This window comes from Pinus tabuliformis, chromosome X, assembly GCF_031772625.1.
Source record: "Pinus tabuliformis cultivar Carrire ecotype Pingquan chromosome X, CPIR1, whole genome shotgun sequence".
Classification (NCBI taxonomy): domain Eukaryota; kingdom Viridiplantae; phylum Streptophyta; class Pinopsida; order Pinales; family Pinaceae; genus Pinus; species Pinus tabuliformis.
In genome coordinates this window covers 517,457,176-517,479,079 of record NC_142308.1, presented here as the reverse complement: position 1 = coordinate 517,479,079, position 21,904 = coordinate 517,457,176, and positions in this window count along the sequence as shown.

Below are 21,904 nucleotides of genomic sequence, written 5' to 3'. Positions count from 1 at the left end.
AAGAATTGTTCATTTATGTAATTTAAAGGAGGTTGACCCCCAGAAGAGGCTGATTTCTAAGTCGTTGATCTATCTTTTCTATCTTTTTGTGAGCTGGTTTCATAACATTTGGTATCATAGCTTGGATTCTAGGGTTTCGCTGCTCCAAACATGTCATTGTGGAATTTTCGCTATAACTTTTTTTATGCAATGTTTCAGAAGCGAACAATAAAACCCATTTGAGCTGAAATCTCTTTGAACCTCGGGTTTGAATTTCAAGTCTTGTCTCGCTATGTTTGCGGAGATACGATCCACGGAAGTTTGGGTTTTTACAGGGTCTTGAATTATATCTCAAACAGGTGACCTAGGGAAAATCGTCATAACCTTCTTTATGAGCATCAGATTGAACTTTTGTAAGAAGTTACAGAAAGAGGACGAACTATAGTTTTCTTTGTATCAGTTTCAGATCCTAAGGTCAAAACAGTGACACGTGGCACTTCGTACAAGCTCACTCTACTGAACTAGTCTATAATCAGGTCATCATGGGAGATTTGGCATAACTCTTCATTGGAGAATCCAATCTTGATCAGACTTGTAGGGTTAGAAAGAGTACTCAGAGGGTTACCGTAAGAAGAAATTTCAGACCTTGGAGATCCAAAATTACATAGATACAACAGATTCAATATCGATCTCCTATAAAGTGAAAAAAAGTGTGTAGTTTTTTTTTAATTTTTGCATAAGTTGGATTGAAAAATTAGTTTGAAGGAATTCAAAGGGCATAGTGAAGCATTATTATCAGTAATTGATGCCCCGAAGAAATAAAATGGAAACAACTAGTAAGCAACCTGAAATATCTAGCATGACTCATGAAGAAGAGGAAGAAATGCAACATGATATATCAAAATTACGAGACCAAGTGCAACAAATTTCACTCGCACAAAAAGTAACAGAAGCTAAGATGGATGGTTTAAAGAAAGACGTAGAATCTAAGATGTATGTCGTGGAAGATAAGATGGATGGTTTAAAGAAAGACGTAGAATCTAAAATGTATGGCTTGGAAGCTAAGATGGATGGTTTAAAGAAAGGCGTAGAAGCTAAGATAGATAGCATGGAAGCTAAGATGGATGGTGTGGAATCTAATATGGATGATTTAAAGAAAGGCGTGGAAGCTAAGATGGAAGATTTGAAGACAGATTTGACAAAGTTTCTACAAGAAATGCTTACTAATGGCGAAAGAGTAGTAAAGGAAACTCATGACGAGAAAAAAATAAATGTTAATTATGATTTTATAGACTCTAACATTGGATCGAAGAACCACCATGTTCCAAATATCAATATGAGGAAGCTTGATGGCAAAGATCCTGTATCATGGATACTACAGATGGAGCAATTTTTCGATCTCCATAATGTGCAAAACACACAAAAGGTACGCATTGCAACTTTATATTTGGAACCAAATCAGTTTGTATGGTATCTGTTATCACTCAGGTTGTTCCCTTTGACTCTTATGGGAATACGGCCGAGGTAACCACAAACCAATCTTTGGACTGCAGGTCCTAGCCTACCTGCAGTCAGAGAGGGCTCTCTCTTTATGATTTAGCTTTGTTTAGGGGTGATTTTAGGCTAGATATGAGTGCATGAGTTTGATTTAAGTTTGGTGGGATGGTTGATGCTCTAGAAAGAGTTGGCATGCAAAGGATGAGAAATTCAGACCATTGGGCATGGAGTCAATGAATGTGAACTGAAGGGTGTGTTTTCTTTGGCAGAAGAGGGGAATACAGAGCAGGATAGCTACACATGGCACAATGTTAAATGCTGGAACAAGGATGAAATGGAGGTTAGGGGATGAGAGGCAATTAAGGATCTCTCATCTAGCCAAAGAGGGAAAGTGGATGAAGGCTAAATAGGAGCAATGAAGAATTCCTAGACAGCATTCAGAAATGAGAGAAATAGCTTAAACATGATCAATTAAGTATGCATATTCATCACTAATTCAGAAGAAAACATAAAAAAATCACAGAAATTGAGCACAGAGTACAGTTAAGTAACATCTGAGCTATTCTTTCTTTCTACAACTTAGATCATGATACATGGATGATATGAACACATAGAAACTGAAAACAGACGTAAGAAAGACTTATTGAACCATGAGGAAGCACGAGAATTTCATATTAAGCTCTTCAGCCATTAAAACCACAACCAGCCAGTTCAGAAGCAAATATTCCATCTCTTTGATTACAGAAGTTCTCAACATATACAGCGCAAGTCTTGAAAGATGAAATCAACCAACCAACCCTTTTCATAATACAGAGGGAGGTATTTATAGAGAAAATATCTAAAAATATCTACAACAGCAGATCTAAAGAAATAAATGCTTCTAACCTAACATCTGTTGAAAATAAATGAAAAAATGTCTATCTAACAGCTGCGCTGGGGCAGCAGCCTCAAGAATGGATAAATATTGGTCCTTTGTTGCAATGCGCTAGCAATTTTGCCATAACTGCGCCTTGGGACTTGCAGCACCACTCCTATGTGTCTTTGTACACTGTCTCTGCAAAATCTGGGCCTTAAATTTCCTATCTGCTCCCTTTAGGCGGTTCTGTTGCTGTTAAGTGGCATTGGAGCGCATTAATTCTGCTTTGGTGAGCCATAATGGCTCAGAACTGCCTCATTGACTTTGAGCGATTTCTTTTAATGCCACCTACTTTGGAAACAAAGATTTCCGCTGATATTTGTGATTGATACACTTTGTCGCTTCCCTGATACTCTTTGACATGCCTCTGGGCCCTCCTTTATTGCTAAAACGCTTTAACTGTCTAATCGCCCCCTTTATGGCCGCCGTTCAGCCAAAGAACTGCTACAAGGCCTCCTGCTGCCTTTGGAATGCTATCGGCGCTTGGCCGATCAAAACACTGCTAAAAAGTGATGAATCAATGCAAAAATGGCGGAGATCGGGCATTGATGGCTTGCCGAGGCAAAAAACCTGCTATTTGGGGCAATTTGGGCCTGGAGCGATCCAAGAATGGCTGAGAAATGATCATGATCCCTTGGAGAAGGAGCGCGCTCAGCCGCCGAAGTGAAAATATGAAGAATGGCCCTTTTCCTTTACAAAAGGCAAAATGCTCTTTAAACGTGAATTTTCATGAAAATTGGGCGCAAAATGAGCACTGTAGCATAGATTAAATCCGGGCCGTTGGATCGCGCGAAGGCAGATCCAACGGCTGGCGCTAAATCGGCGATCGGCGGATCGGCGGATCCAAAACACAAAACCTCCGAAATTCCGCAGACCCGAAATGCTATAGGCTCTTTCTTTTATGGAGATCAGGTCCGGCCCATCGGCGATTTCATATCGGCAGATTTATAATGAAATGGGTCTGCGGACCCGAAATCCCTTCAAAACTGTTGTTTATAGTATTTCAGCTCCGGCCAGTCGTAGCTTTATATGGGCTGCGATGCGATTAAACATGGGTCGTTGATCTGGGGGCCCAGCATGGGACACTGCGATTAAGTCGTTGTTTCGGCAATCGGCGGGGCGGAGGGTTTATACATATGCGATCGCCGAAATGGGCGATCACCGAAATGATCAGAGCCATTGATGTGGGGATGAATCGGTCGGCTGACATTAAGTCGGCGCTTTACCATCGGGGATATTGTGATAGAGCGGAAATATATGGAAAATGTGGGATATATGGTGCGGATGGCTCCCGATAGCGATATCGCATCGGCGAAATAGAGAGGAAGCATGTATATGGGCACGAAACCTTGCGATACGCCGATTGCGATATCGCATCGGCGAGGAAAGGATCGAATGGATATAAAAGGGGACAACAATGTCATTGCCGCCTCCGATAGCGATATCGCGTCGGAGGGGGAGGAACTTGATCGGAGGGGGGTTCCAATGCTTTAGAAGGAATATATATGATCGGAGAAGGGATCCTCTGATCGGAGAAGGGTTTTAGGCCTTAAAAAAGGGGTTTATGCCTTGGAAAAGGTAAAAACAAGGCCAAAAGATGATTTTTATACATTTGGAGGGGAATTTTATGCTTTATGAAGGGGTCCAAAAGCATTTGGAAGGTGATTTGAGAGGCGAATGAGGGTTCTTGCTAAGTTTCAGGCAAACTTAGCAATTCCCAAGCATACTTATGGTTATCTTCCAACCAAAGGGAGGGGATATGTAAATAGGGGAGCTATTTAGCATATTTTTAGTAGGGGAAGGGGAAATAGATAGGGATTTACATATTAGAGTTATAGGTTAATATGAATGTTGATCAGAAAGCGCTAAGTTTAGAGATCTTAGGCTATAAAGGGGAAATAGAACTTCGTAGAGGAAATATGAACACTCCTTAAGTAAAGCAGATCTTTACTAAGGCAAATGATATGAAAATGATGAAATTAAGAGATATCAAGCAGATCTTGATATCTTTTTAGGGGAATTAGTGAGTGATTGGGAAATAGGAAGAAAGGGAAGTTAGACATGCCTCACTTGAGCTGCTCCAAAGGAAAACTGCCTTGCAATTGTGATTTGAGAAGATATAACACTTGAAAACATGAAATGGATCACAATTCATCATTCTGTCACCACAAAACTACCTACCCAGCCTACTTACCTAGCATTTTGTCTTATTTTTGGTTTGGGTGCACTTGAACTAGCAAACCCAGCTTTTCAACTTTTCTTTTAACTATTTTCCTATCTAAATCTAGCCTTATAGCTTCCAGGGGCTCAGATTAAGCTGTTGAGTGCCCTTGCTTCTCTACCTAGCTAAAATCTGCCAAGTTTAAACAGTTTGGACAGATATTTATTCTCTATATTCTAAAACAAGAAATTTAAACCTAGGGAAGCCAAGATTAAGCTATTTGGCCTTCCCTTAACTGAGAAATCTTTCAAAAATGAAACTTTTGCAGCATGGAAAAGATGAACATTTTTGGCACTTCCACTGTCAATCATGAAATATGAAACCTATTGCAATAGGAGGCTAACAGTATCGATGGCTTTGCTCTCATAAACAAATTGTCACTTGGGCTGTTTTTACAGATATAATGATAGCACATTATGATGATACAAAAAGCAAAATGTTTTTTAGCCAATTGATAAATCTAAAACAAAAGGGTTCAACGATGGAGCACATTGAGGACTTCCAAAAATTGAATGTAAGGGTAAAAGATATTCCAGAGGAGCATAAGATTGATGTGTTCATAGGGACTTTAAAGGATAACATCCAACATGAGGTTTGCCTTTGGGAACCTGATTCATTGGAGAAGGCATTTAGGTTGGCAAGAAAAATGGAAAGCAAAATTATGGCAACAAGGAAGCCTACCACTCACAATCATAAAGATGGAAGTGTTGTTGCCCCTAGCCATCCACAACCTACAAGGTTGACACCATAACAATTGGAAGAAAAAATAGCAAAAGGGCTTTGTTACAGTTGTGATAGAAAATACACTAAAGGTCATAAGTGTGCTGAAAAGAAATTATTTTACATAGATTGTGAAGAGGAGGAAGAAAAGGAACAAGAAACATCAAAAGAAGAGGATATACACCAGGAACAAACCCTAGAGAAAGAAGAAATGAATCCGACCATATCTTGTAATGCATTGGCTGGAATTACCACTCCTCAAACTATCAAGATAGAAGGGCATATCAAGAAGAAAAAGGTAATAGTGTTGATTGATTCGAAAAGTACCCATAATATTATTCATTGTAAGATAGCCAAGGAATTGAATTTCTTCCTATATCCAACACCAAAGTGTCAAGTGATGGTCGCAAGTGGAGGAACCATAAATTGCTTAGGAAAGTACCATAATATCAAGCTATCCATGGGAGAATATGTATTGAATATCCCAATGCTTTCCATTCCAATGGGTGGTGCTGATGTTGTACTAGGAGTCCAATGGCTACAATCCTTGGGTACAATAGATTTTAATTTTCAAGAACTTTTCATGAAAAATTCTTCAGAAGGAAATGAATTTGAATTAAGGGGTATCACAGGGAAATCGGGAAAGATAATAAGCTCTAACGGAATGACAAGGCTTCTAAAGAAATAACAACGAGGCATAATTACACAATTATGTTCACTAGAGGTTCCCACATTGAAATCATCTATTTCTCCAAATCTCCAAAAAGTCTCGGACAATCATTCCAAGGTATTTGAGACTCCCAAAGGCCTCCCACCTATTCGTGATCATGATCATGCTATTCATTTGATTCTAGGAAGTTTTCCTCCAAACATCAGGCCTTACAGATATCCCTATGCCCAAAAGAGTGAAACTGAACGTATGGTTGCAGAAATGCTAGAGGCTGGTATAATTAAACCTAGTCAAAGTTCTTTCTCTGCTCCAATAGTATTGGTTCACAAGAAGGATGGATCATGGCGCATGTGTCCAGATTATAGGGAGCTCAACAAGCTCATTGTTAAAGATAAATTTCCCATTCCTGTCATTGATGAATTAGTGGATCAATTGCATGGATCAATTTACTTCACCAAGTTGGATCTTTGTTCAGGATATCATCAAATCAGAATGAAGACTGAAGACATTCCAAAAATATCATTTAGAACTCATGAGGGTCATTATGAATTTTTGGTCATGCCTTTTGGCCTTACCAATGCACCTTCCACATTTCAAAGTTTGATAAATTCCATTTTCAAACCCTTCCTTAGAAAATTTGTGTTAGTATTTTTTGATGATATACTAATCTACAGCAAGTCTTGGAAGGATCATGTTCAACATGTTGACAAGGTGCTCGAACTATTGGAGGAGAAACAATTATATGCAAAAAGCTCCAAATGTTTCTTTGGAGTACAAGAGGTGGAATATCTGGGTCATATTGTATCTCATGAAGGAGTTAAGGTAGACCCTAGCAAAATTAAAACCATTAAGGAATGGAAAATCCCCACATCCATAAAGCATCTACGAGGATTTCTCAGGTTGGCAAGGTATTATCGCAAGTTTGTTAAGAATTATGGGAGAATAGCAGCACCTCTAACAACATTACTGAAGAAAGATGCATTTTCATGGACTCCAGAAGCAACGAAGGCCTTTGAACATCTTAAAGAGGTAATGTGCCAAGCACCGGTCTTAGCTACATCGGACTTCACAAAAACCTTTATTGTGGAATGTGATGCCTCAGGAAATGGAATTAGTGTTGTTTTAATGCAAGAAGAAAGACCCATTGTTTTCGAAAGTCATCCAATCAAAGGAAAGTATTTACACAAAGCTATTTACGAGAAGGAAATGTTGGCAATACTACATGCACTTAAGAAATGGCGACCCTACTTAATGGGAAGACACTTCAAGGTAAAAACAGATCATGATAGTCTTAAATACTTTTTAGAACAAAGATTACCTTCAGAAGAGCAGGAAAAATGGGTCACAAAGATATTGGGTTATGACTTTGAAATCATCTACAAAAAAGGGAAGCAAAATGTTGTGGCAGATGCACTCTCAATAAAGGATGAGGATATGGAAGCATTTCTTTGCGCCTTTCTATTATCCAACCAGATGGGATAAATGAAGCAAGGGATGAATGGAAGAATGACGAAGAAGTGTGAGCATTCATTCAAAAGTTACAACAAGATCCCAGTACATCTGATACATTTAGCTGGAAAAATGATTCGTTATGGTACAAAGATCGGTTATACCTATGTAAGAATTCCCAACTCAAACAAAATATTCTTAGGTAATTGCACACCTCTCCCTTAGGAGGGCACTTAGGATTTCTAAAAACTTACCACAAGGTTAAGAAAGAATTTTTTGGGATGGCCTTAAATCGGATATTCAAAAGTTTATAGCGGAATGTTTGGTTTGCAAACAAAATAAAGTTGAAACAATTAAGACCCCAGGTCTATTACAATCTTTATCCATTCCAAGCCAACGTTGGGAGGAGTTTTCAATGGATTTTATCACAGTTTTACCCAAGTCCGAAGGAAAGAGTGTTATCATGGTGGTAGTTGGCAGACTTACCAAGTATGCACACTTTTGTGCATTATCTCATCCATTTAAAGTGAGTACAGTTTCTACTACATTTATGGAAACAATTCAAAAGCTACATGGAAACCCAAAGATTATTGTAAGCGACATAGATCCTATTTTCCCTAGAAATTTTTGGACATAATTATTTTCTTGTCTTGGTACTCAGTTAGCTCATAGCTCATCTTATCATCCTCAATCTAATGGGCAAACTGAGATAGTAAACAAATGTTATGAAACCAACTCACAAAAAGATAGAAAAGATAGATGAACGCCTTAGAAATAAGCCTATTAGAGGGGGCAACCTCCTTTACATTACACAAATGAACAATTATTGGATGATACAAATGAAAAGACCTCCTTTCTATATATAGGAGTCTAAGGGGTCATAATATAATCAGAGCCATCATAACAATAATAATATAAGGGCACAATAATAACAATAGTGGGCTTCTATGGGGCACAATAGTAACAATATGGAGACTACATGGATACAACAATATAATAAGGGGGTTGTACTAATAACAATAAGGGATTACACTAGTAGTATAAGGGCCTAACATGCCCCTCTCCTTCAAAAAGTGTTGTCCTCAACGCTTGAATAGTTCTTGATGCTTCTGTATAAAATTCTTGTCCTCCCATGTGGAATCTTCAGCAGGTAAGTTCTTCCACTTGATGAGATACTCTGAAATTGATCGATTTCGTAGCTGTCGGGTTCTTGTTTCTGTGATTGCTCCAGATTCCAATATGATTTTTCCTTCCTCTTCAAGTTCTGGAAATATTGTTTGAATTGGGATCTTCTACAACTTTTGAATGAGTGGCCATACTTCTTCGTCCTTTTTCCATTCATCCCTTACTTTGTTTATCCAATTTGGTTGGATAATAGAAATAGCACAAAATAATGCTTCCACATCCTCGTCCTTTCTTGAGAGTGCATCTGCAACAAAAAATTTCTTCCATTTTTTGTAGATGATGTCAAAGTCATAACCCAACATATTTGTGACCCATTTTTTATGTTCTTCTAATGATAATATTTGTTCTAAAATGTATTTAAGACTATCATGATCCATTTTTACCTTGAAGTGTCTTCCCATTGGGTAAGGTCACCATTTCTTAAGTGCATGTAGTATTGCCAACATTTCCTTCTCATAAATAGCTTGCTTGAGATGTAACCATAAAAATACCCAATCACCTACATTAAAACATTTTTCACTGCGATGTTGATCTACATGTTTTTTCATTCGATTCTGCACCAAAGTAGCGTTATCCTTTAAAAGTTGGAGAACTTGTTGTTGATGCTCGATGTGATCTTTCACCGCTTGAACCTTTTTCTTCTTGATATTTCCTTCTATCTTGAGAGTTTGAGGAGTGGTAATTTCTTCCAATGCTTTACAAGATATGGTCAGATTCATTTCTTGATGCTCGATGTGATCTTTCACTTCTTAAATATTTTTCTTCTTGATATGTCCTTCTATCTTGATAGTTTGAGGAGTAGTAATTCCGGCCAATGCATTACAAGATATGGTTGGATTCATTTCTTCTTTCTCGATGTGATCTTTCACTTCTTGAACCTTTTTCTTCTTGATATGTCCTTCTATCTTGAGAGTTTGAGTGGTAATTCTTGCCAATGCTTTACAAGATATGGTTGGATTCATTTCTTCTTTCTCTGGGGTTGGGTCCTGGCGTATATCCTCTTTTTGTGATGTTTCTTGATCATTTTCTTCCTCCTCTTCATACTCTATGTAAAATAATTTCTTCTCAGCACACTTATGACCTTTAGTGCATTTTCTATCACAATTGTAACAAAGCCCTTTTTCTCTTTTTTCTTCCAATTGTTGTGGTGTAAGCCTTGTAGGTTGTGGAAGGATAGGAGAAGAAACACTTCCATAATTATAGTCATGAGTGGTGGGATTCCTTGTTTTCATAATTTCGCTTTCAATTTTTCTTGCCAAATCGAATGCCTCCTCCAATGAATCAAGTTCCCAAAAACGAACCTCATGTTGAAAGTTATCCTTTAAAGTCCCTATGAAGACATCAATCCTTTGCTTCTCTGGAATATAATTTATCCTTCTATTCAATTTTTGAAAGTCTTCAATGTGCTCTTTCATTGAACCCTTTTGTTTGAGATTTATCAATTGGCTAAAAAAGGAGTTTCTCTTTGTATCCTCATAATGTGCTATCATTTCCTCCGTGAAAATTGACCACATAGCAAGTTGTTTATGAGAACAAAGCCCTTTATACCATAAAAATTGATCTTGTTCTAAATATGTAGATGCAATACATACCTTTTGTAATAGTGGTACACCATGAAGATCAAAATATTTCTCCATCTGTAGTATCCAATTTACCGGATCCTTGCCATCAAACTTCCTCATCTCGCTTTCCCCTAATTTTAGGAGCTCGATCTTGAAACGACTGTAACTCTGTACTTTCGGATCTTTAAGTTCTGAAATTATGACTTGCGGTAGCCCTTTGCGTCCTCTTTCTAATGCCACCAATCTGATCAAAATTGGATTCTCCAAGAAAGAGTTATGCACAATATTCCAAGATGACCTGATTATATACCTTTTCAGAAGAGCGAACTTGTATGAAGTGCCACGTGTCACTGTTTTGACCTTAGGATCTGAAAAATATACACAGGAAACTACAGTCCGTCCTCTTTCTATAACTTCTGACGAAATTTCAATCTGATGCTCAAAACAAAAGTTATGACTATTTTCCCCAGGTCACCTGTTTGGAATGTAATTCAGGAGTCTGCAAAAAGACCAACTTCCTCAGATCATATCTCCACAAATATTGCGCAAAAAGCTCTGAAATTTGGACCTGAGGTTCAGCGCGATTTCATCTCAAATGGGATTTTTTTTCTCGTTTCTAAAATGTCGCAGAAAAAAAATTATACCGAAAATTTCACGATGACCTATTTGGAGCAACGAAACCCTAGAATCCAAACCTCTGATATCAAATGTTATGAAACCAACTCACAAAAAGATAAAAAAGATAGATGAACGCCTTAGAAATAAGCCTCTTTGAGGGGGCAACCTCCTTTACATTACACAAATGAACAATTATTGGATGATACAAATGAAAAGACTTCCTTTCTATATATAGGAGTCTAAGGGGTCATAATATAATCAGAGCCGTCATAACAATAATAATATAAGGGCACAATAATAACAATAGTGGGCTTCTATGGGGCACAATAGTAACAATATGAAGACTACATGGGTACAACAATATAATAAGGGGGTTGTACTAATAACAATAAGGGGTTACACTAGTAGTATAGGGGCCTAACAACAAATTTTTGGAAGGATATCTTCGTTGCTTTGTATATAATAAATAGACATAATGGGTCAAATAGTTGCCTCTGGCTGAATGGTGGTATAACACTTCCTTCCATACTGCAACAAAAATGACCCCATTTATGGCACTTTATGGATATCATCCACCATCCATCACATCATATTTAAGAGAAAATTCTAAAGTTCAAGCAGTGGAAGATCACATCGAGCATCAACAACAAGTTCTCCAACTCTTAAAGGATAACCTCACCTTGGCGCAGAATAGAATGAAACAGCAGGCAGATCAACATCACAGCGAAAGAATTTTTGATGTAGGTGATTGGGTATTCCTACGGCTACAACCATATAAACAAATGTCCCTCAAGCAAGCCAAGAAGGATAATAAATTATCACCGAAGTATTATGGTTTGTACAAGGTGTTGCAAAAGATAGGTATTATGGCATACAAATTGAAGCTTCTTGCAGGTTCCTGAGTGCACCCAGTTTTCCATGTTTCATGCTTAAAGAAGGTTATAGGTGACAAGCTCCCAGTTCAAACAATATTGCCAGAACTTGATGAGATAGGAAAAATAATATTGGAACCTGAAGAATTCAAAGAAACAAGAACTCGACATCTACGAAATCGATCAATTTCAGAGTATCTCTTCAGGTGGAAGAACTTACCCATTTAAGATTCAACATGGGAGGATGAGAATTTTATACAGAAGCATCCAGAACTACTCAAGCGGTGAGGACAATACTCTTTTTAAGGAGAGGGGAATCTTAGGTCCCTATAATACTAGTGATTCCCCCATTATTGTTGTCATTGTATCCCTTATTGTTATTGTTGTGCCCCTATTGTCCCCATATTGTTATTATCATGCCCCATAGAAGCCCACTATTGTTATTTTTGTGCCCTTATATTATTATTATTAGGTCGGCTTTGGTTATATTGTGACCCCTTAGACTCCTATATATATAAATGAGGTTTTGTCATTTGTATCATCAAAGAATTGTTCATTTGTTTAATGTAAATGAGGTTTCCCCCTCGAAGAGGCTGATTTCTAAGTCGTTGATCTATCTTTTCTATCTTTTTGTGAGCTGGTTTCATAACAAACCTTCTTCGTCATCTGCAATATTATATGCACGTGTTCAAATACCATATAATCTCATCCCTTCAGCAAACAAGGATGTCATGATCAAGGATATTTCAATGAGATGTTTTCATATGATCTGTTCCCCAATTCAAGTAGTCTTTGTTTCAACAAGTTTTGGACTCCAGCGTTCAATCTTGAAGAGGAACTCAGACTCTTCTTCATTGGTGTACAAAGGAGACATCTTTTACACAAGACTATACAAGTGTTTAACTTATTTTCAAGATACCAGTCATTCTTGGCGCAAATATGGTTCATATTACCCAATATTTAATTTGTTGATATGCATTGTGTCTTGTGCAACATATTACAAAGTATCATAAACTCACGTCTTCAATTAACTCTTTTCATATCAAGCCTTGGACTGTAGTTGAAAATCAAGTTTATTTCAATGCTTGTGACTTCATTTGATCCAAGCAATTGCAAGGACTTTCTAAGGGGAATCTGGAACATGCTTAGAGCCAATGACTAAGACTGATTCTACACATCTTTTCAAGGCAATAAAAAAAATTGTCTACCGTGATTTTGATTCTTTAAAGAGATACATGCTTAGATCCTTAATATATTTAGGAGGTTTGGCCCTTAAATTCCATAAATGACTTGATCTAACAACAAATGTTCTTTCAGATGCTTGTACATAGGTGATCTTCATTTGAGACTTTTTGAGTTGTTTGTCTTGAACACAAGTCGAAGATTTCTCAAGATATATACACATGGTCTTTTGAAACCAAAAACAAAATTGTGATAATTCTGAAGTCATTTGACTTTCTAGCATTTCACCTGAGCTATTCTTCTTAGATTTTCTCAAAGATTCTTAATTTTTTCAATTGAGACAAGCAAAAAAAATGGCAATACCCTAAATCTACTTCTATCTCTTGAATAAGATAGTCTTGAACATATTAGATTTTTAACTTTGATACAAGCATAAATACATTGATTTAAATTAGCAATGACACATACCTTGTAATGTATCTCAGATTTGTACCTCATTTAGCGACTTGAGGCATCAGTTCTTCATTCGCTGAGATAACCTTTGGACAGAAATTCATACATAATATAGAGACAATCCTTTGATCATCAAAGGGTTTCCATACAAATCCTACATATAGACTTGGATTTCAATTTCCTTTCATGCCTTTGTCTGAGACGAGTTGTCATCAAGGAAGATCTTGATTTTTATAGGAATAGTCCACAATTTTTGCTTCACAAGACTTCGGCCCAAAAGTTAATGTGAGATCTTTCAACCTCGTGCAACCTATTCTTAATATTTTTTGGACTTACTAGAATAGAGATAATTTTTGCCTCTTTAAAGCTGATGATTTTTGTCTTTTAGCATATGAATATAGGTTGAGGTCATTTGGATCAAGCATATTAATATTTATTATCATTTATTCAAGGCCTAAGGTCTTTAATAAGGACTTCAACCAAGAATCAGTTAGAAAAAATTCAACCTTCAGTTACGGATTTGAACTTCTTTCAGATAATTGAATTTTTCATCTTGGACTAGACATCTAACATACTTTTGATCTTCTTCTTTAATGAGATACTTGAACAGATAGATCAAAGCCTAGATATTTGCTTGAATCTTTTGAGACTTCTCTTACATCAAGCTCTAATACCATGTTCATTTTCAACGAGTCTTTTATATTGATAATTGTTCCTAATAATTTAATTATTTTCTCATTCTTATCCATAATATCATTATTACAAATTATATAGGAGACATCAACCATTCAACATTTATTAACAATAAGATCATGAAAATACATCCACACAAAGAAACACAATATTTTACCCTGGGAAAACCCACATGGGGGAAAAACCATCAACCTTTTTAATAGAGAAATCTTCAATTCAACAGAGATGCATATTTTTCAACAACTAGGTCAAACCTGGTCCATCGTCCATCCTCCTAGTCAAGTCAATCTGGCCACTAAAGTGATTGATTAGTTCTTCATAGAATTATGCTTTCTTCCTTCTATGCAAATAGCCCTTCTACAAGGATTCACTACTTATGATATTAAGTGTTCTTACCTCAAACCGTGTTGCCTTAGATATTCCCTATTTGTTGACTTAGAGATGCAAGTTTTTCTAGCCTCGGAGGAGGACAAAATGTCATATGTTTATATTCTTTTCTTGGAGTTTGAAGGGGTGCAACTATACTGGAATAGAACTTAACATTTGAGGGGACGACTTGACTAGGAGGAGGTTGACAGAACATGTTTTGGAGCTAAAACAAATTCCTTTCTAAAAAATCAAGTATCTCCTTTTTCAACCGACATGAATAACATGTCTTTACAATATTTTTCCTTTTAATTCAAGCATGAAGAACATGCATTTCAAATTTATCAAGGACAAAATAATTATGAAGACCGACCATAGTGACAAAATTCAACATGACAGAGGGAGAACCCAGTTAAGGTGACCAAAAAGCAGTCATAACACAACATGTGTTGAGGTACCAGCATTGTACAATTGGATATGAATTGAGAAGTACAGTTACAGAGATATACATATTCATATTAGGGAGAGAGCGTTGAAGACAGGAAGAGCACATCAAGATGATTATTTAGTTTGGATTCTAAGTAGACATATGTCACACTCAAGACATTGAAAACCAAGTATATTACAGCTAGTTTGGCGAGTTGTGAAGCAATGTGGCTTCAGAAGCTACTCGTAGTGTTGTTTGATCAGGTGCAAGAGATGACCGTGATGACAGGTCAAAGCACATCGAGATCATGATACCACCACATCTGGGACATGGTACATAAGGGAGTAGTGAGGCTCCAATGCCTTTTTATAGACAAGCAGGATGCAAACATTCTCACAAAGTCTTTGTCACAGGGTGAAGTTTGTATACTTCGGGGACAAACTTAGATTAGTTGAGAATGATTCCCTTAGTCAGAGGGAGTGTTGATGTTGTAGCATCAAGGGGCAGAAACTATTCCTAAGGTCAAAGGTATTGAGCAGGAGCCATGTAATGTGGCTAGGGATAATGTTCCAGAAAGCATGAACTCCCTTAGTGCTCCCCCGATCAGGGGTTCCCTAACCATATTGTCGAGGGTTAATTGGCAATGGGTTGAGTGACTACCTTATAGCATCAAGCGGGATAGTTACCATTCAATCAGCGTGCAAGAGGGGTAATAGCCTAGGGTTTCACCATAGGTCACAGGTGTTGACCAGGTTCCATGTGATGACTTGTTGAGCATTATGTTGATGAAGGATGTTTTCCACAAGTAGCGCATAGATACATCAACATAGTTGGTTCATTCAACCTTTTCCTAGAGAAATTTTTCAACAAGAGAACATCTAGATAGTCATTATGAATACCTTCCTAGCTAAGAGGGAGTGCTGATTTTTGTAGCTATGGTCAGTCTTCATAATTAATATTTTATCCCTTCAAATATATATGTAATAATAAATACAAGACATGCTCTTCATGTCATTTTTCAAAAGAAAGAATTTGAATATTTTTCCACGACGAAAGTCAAGTCGACCCTCCACATGATCAAGTCGGCCCACCTTGTTGTGCCACCCATTTGGCCTCGCAAGAAGTTTATATATATGACATTCGACCTCCTCCTCTTGGAACCATTCAATCACACACACAAAACATAATATCTTCTAATCTAAGTTTAGGAGAAAAGGACAAGAAGGACAAAGACAAATTCAAAATCTTCTCTCTCTAATTTGACCTCGTACGTGTGGCTTTCTCTCTTTATTGACCTCAGACATGCGGCCGAGTTTCTGGGCATATCTAGAAATAGATCTAAGTTTTTATGGGTACAAAAGAAGGCTGAAATTCATCCCTAGAAGAGCAGACTAGGCCGAGTCTTTTTGGGAAATTATGTGACTTGATAAGAGGGCAATTTGACTAGGTTTGACCAGGGATTTCTTGTTGGTCAATTTGACATTCATTTTGACTAGAAGGATTAGATGTATCTCTTGTTGAACTGAATAATTTCTCTAAGGAAAAGGTTGTTTGGTTTTTCCCCAAGTGGGTTTTCCTAAGGTAAATCTTGTGTTGTCTTTGTTGTCTCATTGTGATCTCTACTATCCCACTGATTTTTATGGTTGAATTTAAAGTATAATTGTTTAATGATTAACTAGAAGTGTTAAAAGATAATCTTTATATCAATGGAAGTAATTATTAGTTTCAAAAATTAGGTTTTGTATCTATTGCATTGGAAAAATCAACAATGGATATCTATCTTATGGTTGTACCAAGGTATGAGTGAGGTCAAGAAGTTGGTACTCAGAGATAAACTCAAAAATATCAATATGACTAAGTCTGAATTAGTGATTTATTACCTAACCGGATTCATCCAAGTGAAGGTCGAGTTAGTCGGGGTTGGGGAGAGATAGAGAACTTGTCATTTTTTCACTATTGGGATTTCCTAAGTCTTGGGAAGACTTCACTAATGCAGTTAGTGGAAAAGAAAAGCTTCCATATTGGGAACAGCTATCGAGTGATTGTGTGGAAGAGGAGATCCATAAGCAGGATAAATCTAGGTCTCAAGTAAAGACTAAGGAAGATGAAAACTTCGCCCTATCTCGCAAAGGGAGCAAGGCCAAGGGCAAGAAAAATCCAAGAGGGATCGAGTCCAGTTCAGGAGAAAAAAAAGAGGAAATATCTCAACAAAGTGAAGTGCTTCTCTTGTAATCAGTTTGGCCACTATTCCACCAAGTGTCCAAACAAGAAGAAGGGATCCAAGAAGGATCATGTGGTAGCATCAGCAAATGTGGAGGAGTTCACTTCTCAGTTTGAGAAGGACTTTTCGCTCATAGTTTGCATGGAAAGCTCAGTGGCCAGCAACATGTGGTATATTGACAATGGAATGTATTGTCATATGACCGAGAACAAGGGATGTTTTAGCCAGTAGATAGAAAAGGATATGCAGTTTCATATAGATATGGGAGATGATGGCAAGTACCAAGCACAAGGTGTGGGTAGACAAGTTTGAGCGGGAGTTTGAGCATCCTCTCTACCTTAGAGATGTCATATATGTCCCAGTGTTGAAGAAAAACCTTGTTTCAATCCCAAAATTGGAAAACAAAGGTTATGAGGTTATCTTCATCAAAAGAAAGGCTTTCCTCAAGTCCTTAAATTCTAGAGTTGTGAAGCATATTGAATTTAGGGTGAAGAACCTTTAATTGTTACAATTTGAGACAGAAGTGGCCTTGAGTAGTAGAGAGATCAATGCACATAGATGTGACCTTAGGGAGATTTGGCATAAGCGTATGGGTCACTTACACCATGGAGCGTTGAATATTTTGACGGGGATTGGCACAGTTTTACCATAATACAATGTAGATTAGCATGACGTGTGCAAGGGATACAAACTTGGAAAGTATGCTAAGACATCCTTTTCCCGCAAAGACAGTAGGGCCAAGAGCATCTTAGATTTGCTACATTCGGATGTATGCTAACCATTTTCCTCTCCATCCCTTATGGGATACAAATATTATGTCACCTTCATTAATGACCACTCAAGAAAGGCTTGGATCTTCTTCTTGAAGAAGAAAGATCAGGTATTCTCGGAGTTTGTGGAGTTCAAATCCATGGTGGAGAATCAGACTGGTTGGAAGATCAAGGCACTGAGGTTAGGTAAGGGTGGGAGTACATCTCCAACACCTTCAGAGACTTGTGTGCCAAGGAGGACATCATCAGAGAGCTCATTGCACCTCTAACCCTCAACAGAATGGGGTGGTTGAGTGTAGAAAATTTTAAGGTCCCTGTAGCCCCTCCAGTTTCAATTTCTTTTACACATGAATTTTAATGCACAAACCCATATTCATTTTCTAAGTTAAAACTTTAATATTAAATTTCAACCAAAACATTGTTAGGCTACCACTACATTCACTTTTACACTTTCAGATGATAAAATAATTAGACATGCCAACACACATAAATGAACACTACCTTTTTGGTCAATCTCTAGCCCTGGAAAAACCAACAAGGGGAAAACCAAAGTAGAAGGATTTTTATTGCTTATCTCAGACAAAATAATTATGTGTCATTAAATACACTTCAAGTACTTATCTCTCCCTTTAATTGTGTGCCACTAATAAACTTTGACTTCCTAAAGAATGTGCCATTGTTTAGCACTCCATATCTGGGAATTTGTGTCACTGCTCAACTCCTTTTCCTTCCTCGAAAAACCTGTTGATAAACTAGGAATATCTCCTAGTTTTCCATGCCATAGAATTTCTCTCTGCTCCTCAAAATATGTATCAACATTCTGCCCTCTTCAGCCCTGAAAAGTGAGTCATATGTCTACACTTCTACCACAAATTTCGGATTCTGACACCTCCATGAAATTCTTGAAGCCTCCTATATTTTCCGACCTCCACAAATTTCAGGTTCTAACACCTCCCCAAAATTTTCATTTCCTCCTATGTTTTCAAGCCTCCACAAATTTCAAGTTTTGTGATTGAGTTTTCTCCTTGTAGCTCTGTCCTCTAGCAAAGGCTATCTCAGCCTCCCTCCTTCTCCTTGTTGTGGATTCTCTCCACCGACATAGGCTATCTCAACCTCCATGTTCTTCTCCTATTGTTGTAGATTCTCTCTTCCAGCGTAAGCTATATCATCCTCTCTCCTTCTCCTCTTGTTGTAGATTCTCTCCTCCAGCAAAATCTATCTCAGCCTCTTCCTCTAAAAGTTATCTCGACCTCTTCTTGAAACCATCTTAGCCTCCTCTTGAAGCTCTCTCGGCCTCCTCGTCTCTTCTCATCTTCTCCAACTCTACACTTAAAGAATGAATGCTCTCCTTTGCCTTTTCTCCCTTTTTAGTCTTCTCTAATGAAGTGAAGCCCTAACCCTATGATTAAGGGTTGAGATTATATCTCAACTCTACTTGATCAAGGGTGGAGATATAATCTCTCGTTAACCCTCTTTTCATGTCTCCCCCTTCATTAAGAGCCTCCCTAGTCAGTGTAAAGTTTTTTTTGTACCTTGTACATTTTTCCACATAAAGTAACTTTAATAATATAAAGAACCGTGTACTTTTTCTCATAAAATCACTTTAAAAACATAAAGTGACTTCAATATTATAAAGTACTAAGTACCTTTTGAACCTCATAAAGTGACTAAAAGTCACATGAATTTAATAACTCGTAAAATCACCTACTATGTGTCTCACTTACAGATCTTTGGAAGCCTCGTTTATTGCCATGTGTCTTTTGATAATCGGAAGAAGCTGGAGCCCACAGCGGAGATGGCCATTTTTTGGGCTACAGCGAAGCATCTAAGGTGTACAGGGTGTATATTCCAACGCTCAGGAAGACAGTGATTAGATGTGATGTGAAGTTCAAGGAAGAGAGGGCTCTCAGGAAATCCTTGGAGTGTGAGCAGGGTGTAGTACGGGAGGAGGCGCAGCGAGCTCCCAAGAAGGAGACTCAGCCAACTCCTCAAAGTTCATCACAATGAGTTGTTGAGCAAGCCGAGCAACACGCATATGAGGAGAAAGCATAGGAACAGGAGGAGAGAGTAGAGTTAGAGGGGCCCACTCATCTAATGACTCCCAGTGTAGGGAGAGAACAAGCTAGGTGGCTAACTCAATTGATTAGGGAGGCTCAGGAGAGAATTGGATCTCCTAGTTCCACATTCAGACAAAGTAAACAACCACAAATTTATATCAAGTACATGGCACTTATAACTGAGGTGATAGACTCAAAGCCTTCTTGTTATAAGGAAGCAACTTCTCAGTAGGCATGGCAAGATGCCATGGTGGAGTAATATTCCTCTATCATGCATAATGACGTCTAGGAGATTGTGCCAAGACCAGTTGGCAAGTCAGTGGTTGGTTCACGTTGGGTGTACAAGATTAAGCATGTAATTGATGGGAGTATGGAGAAGTGTAAGGCTAGATTTGTGGCCAAAGGGTTCTCTCAGGTCAAAAGGATAGACTATGATGAGACATTCACACTAGTGACCCGATATTTGTCCATTAGGACTATTCTAGCAATTACAACACAGATGGGGTGGAAGATCCACTAAATGGACATGAATATCGCCTTCCTTAATAGAGTTGTTGAGGAAGACATATATGTTGAGTAGCATGAAGAGTTTGAGACTTTCAGCGGAGTCATGCATTTGTGCAGGCTAAAGAGAGCTCTTTATCGACTCAAGTAGGCACTAAGGGCATGGTATACCCAAATAGACAGCTACCTCTTGGATTGGGCTTCACAAAGAGTGAATTTGACCCTAAATTGTACTATATTATGGTTGAGGGTCAGCCTCTTATTCTTGAGTTATATGACGATGATTTGATATTAACAAGGGAAAATGACTCATTCGTGACTACAAGAGAGATCTTGCAGAAGAGTTTGGGATGAAGGATATAGGGATGATGCACTATTTCCTTGGGTTGGAAGTTTGGTAGGGTGATGGGGAGATATTCTTGGGACAGGGCAGATACACGCGGGAGATTCTCAAGAAATTCCACATGCGGGATTGCAAGCCCATGACCACACCCCTAGTCACAAAATGGAGGAAGGTGGTCGCTACTAGAGGTGAGAAAGTGGATCCCACTCTCTATAGGCAGCTCATAGGGTCATTGATGTATTCAGCGAACACAACTAGATATTTTCTTCGTAGTCAACCAGTTGAGGTAGTTTATGGTTGAGCTTACCAGAGTGTGTTGGCTCGCTGCCGAGCACATGTTGAGGTATCTCAGGGGCACAGCAAATCATGGGTTGTTGTATGAGAAAGTTGATGGAGTGAGTCTTCAAGGATTCACAAATGAAAATTGGGCAGGGGGTTCAGTAGACAGGAAGAGCACTTCATGTTGTACCTTCAGTGTTGGTTCAGTAGATGTTTCCTAGTTCAACAAGAAGCAGAGATCAATGGCGCTAAGCTCAGTTAAGGCCAAGTATATGGATGCCAGCTTGGTAGCTTGCGAGGCCATATGGTTGAGGAAACTACTTGTTGGGTTGTTCAGTCAAGGATTGGAGCCCATGGTCAAAAATTGTGATAATCAGAGTTGCATCAAGCTCTCTGAAAATCCAGTGTTTCATTACTACTCCAAGCACATCGAGATCGAGTACCAGCATATCAAAGATTTTGTTTAGAGCGGTAAAGTCAGACTTCAGTATGTACCTACAGAGGAGCAGATAGTAGATACCTTGACTAAGGCATCGGCAAAGGAAAGATTTGTCTACTTCAAAGATAAACTAGGTGTAGAACGGAACTCCTTCCTCTCTAAGAGGGAGTGTTAATTGAAGTTAGAGATGGAAGGGTTCTGCTAAATTTAGAAGTGCACTAAATTTGGTAGAGGGGCCCATGAGTGAAGCTAAGGCGCAATTTATCTTTTCTCATTTTGACTTAGGAAAATTCTAATTTTATTTTCCTATAGTCAAAAATAGAATCGATCTCAGTCGTCCATTGAGTTTTAATCTCAGTCGTTTGTGGAAGATGGATGGCCAAGTCGAACTTATAAAGAGAGGAAGGGCGTAGATTTAACATATCATTATGCACTAGAGACGTGTGTTTTAGCTCAGCGAATAAGGGTTTCCAGTTTAGCA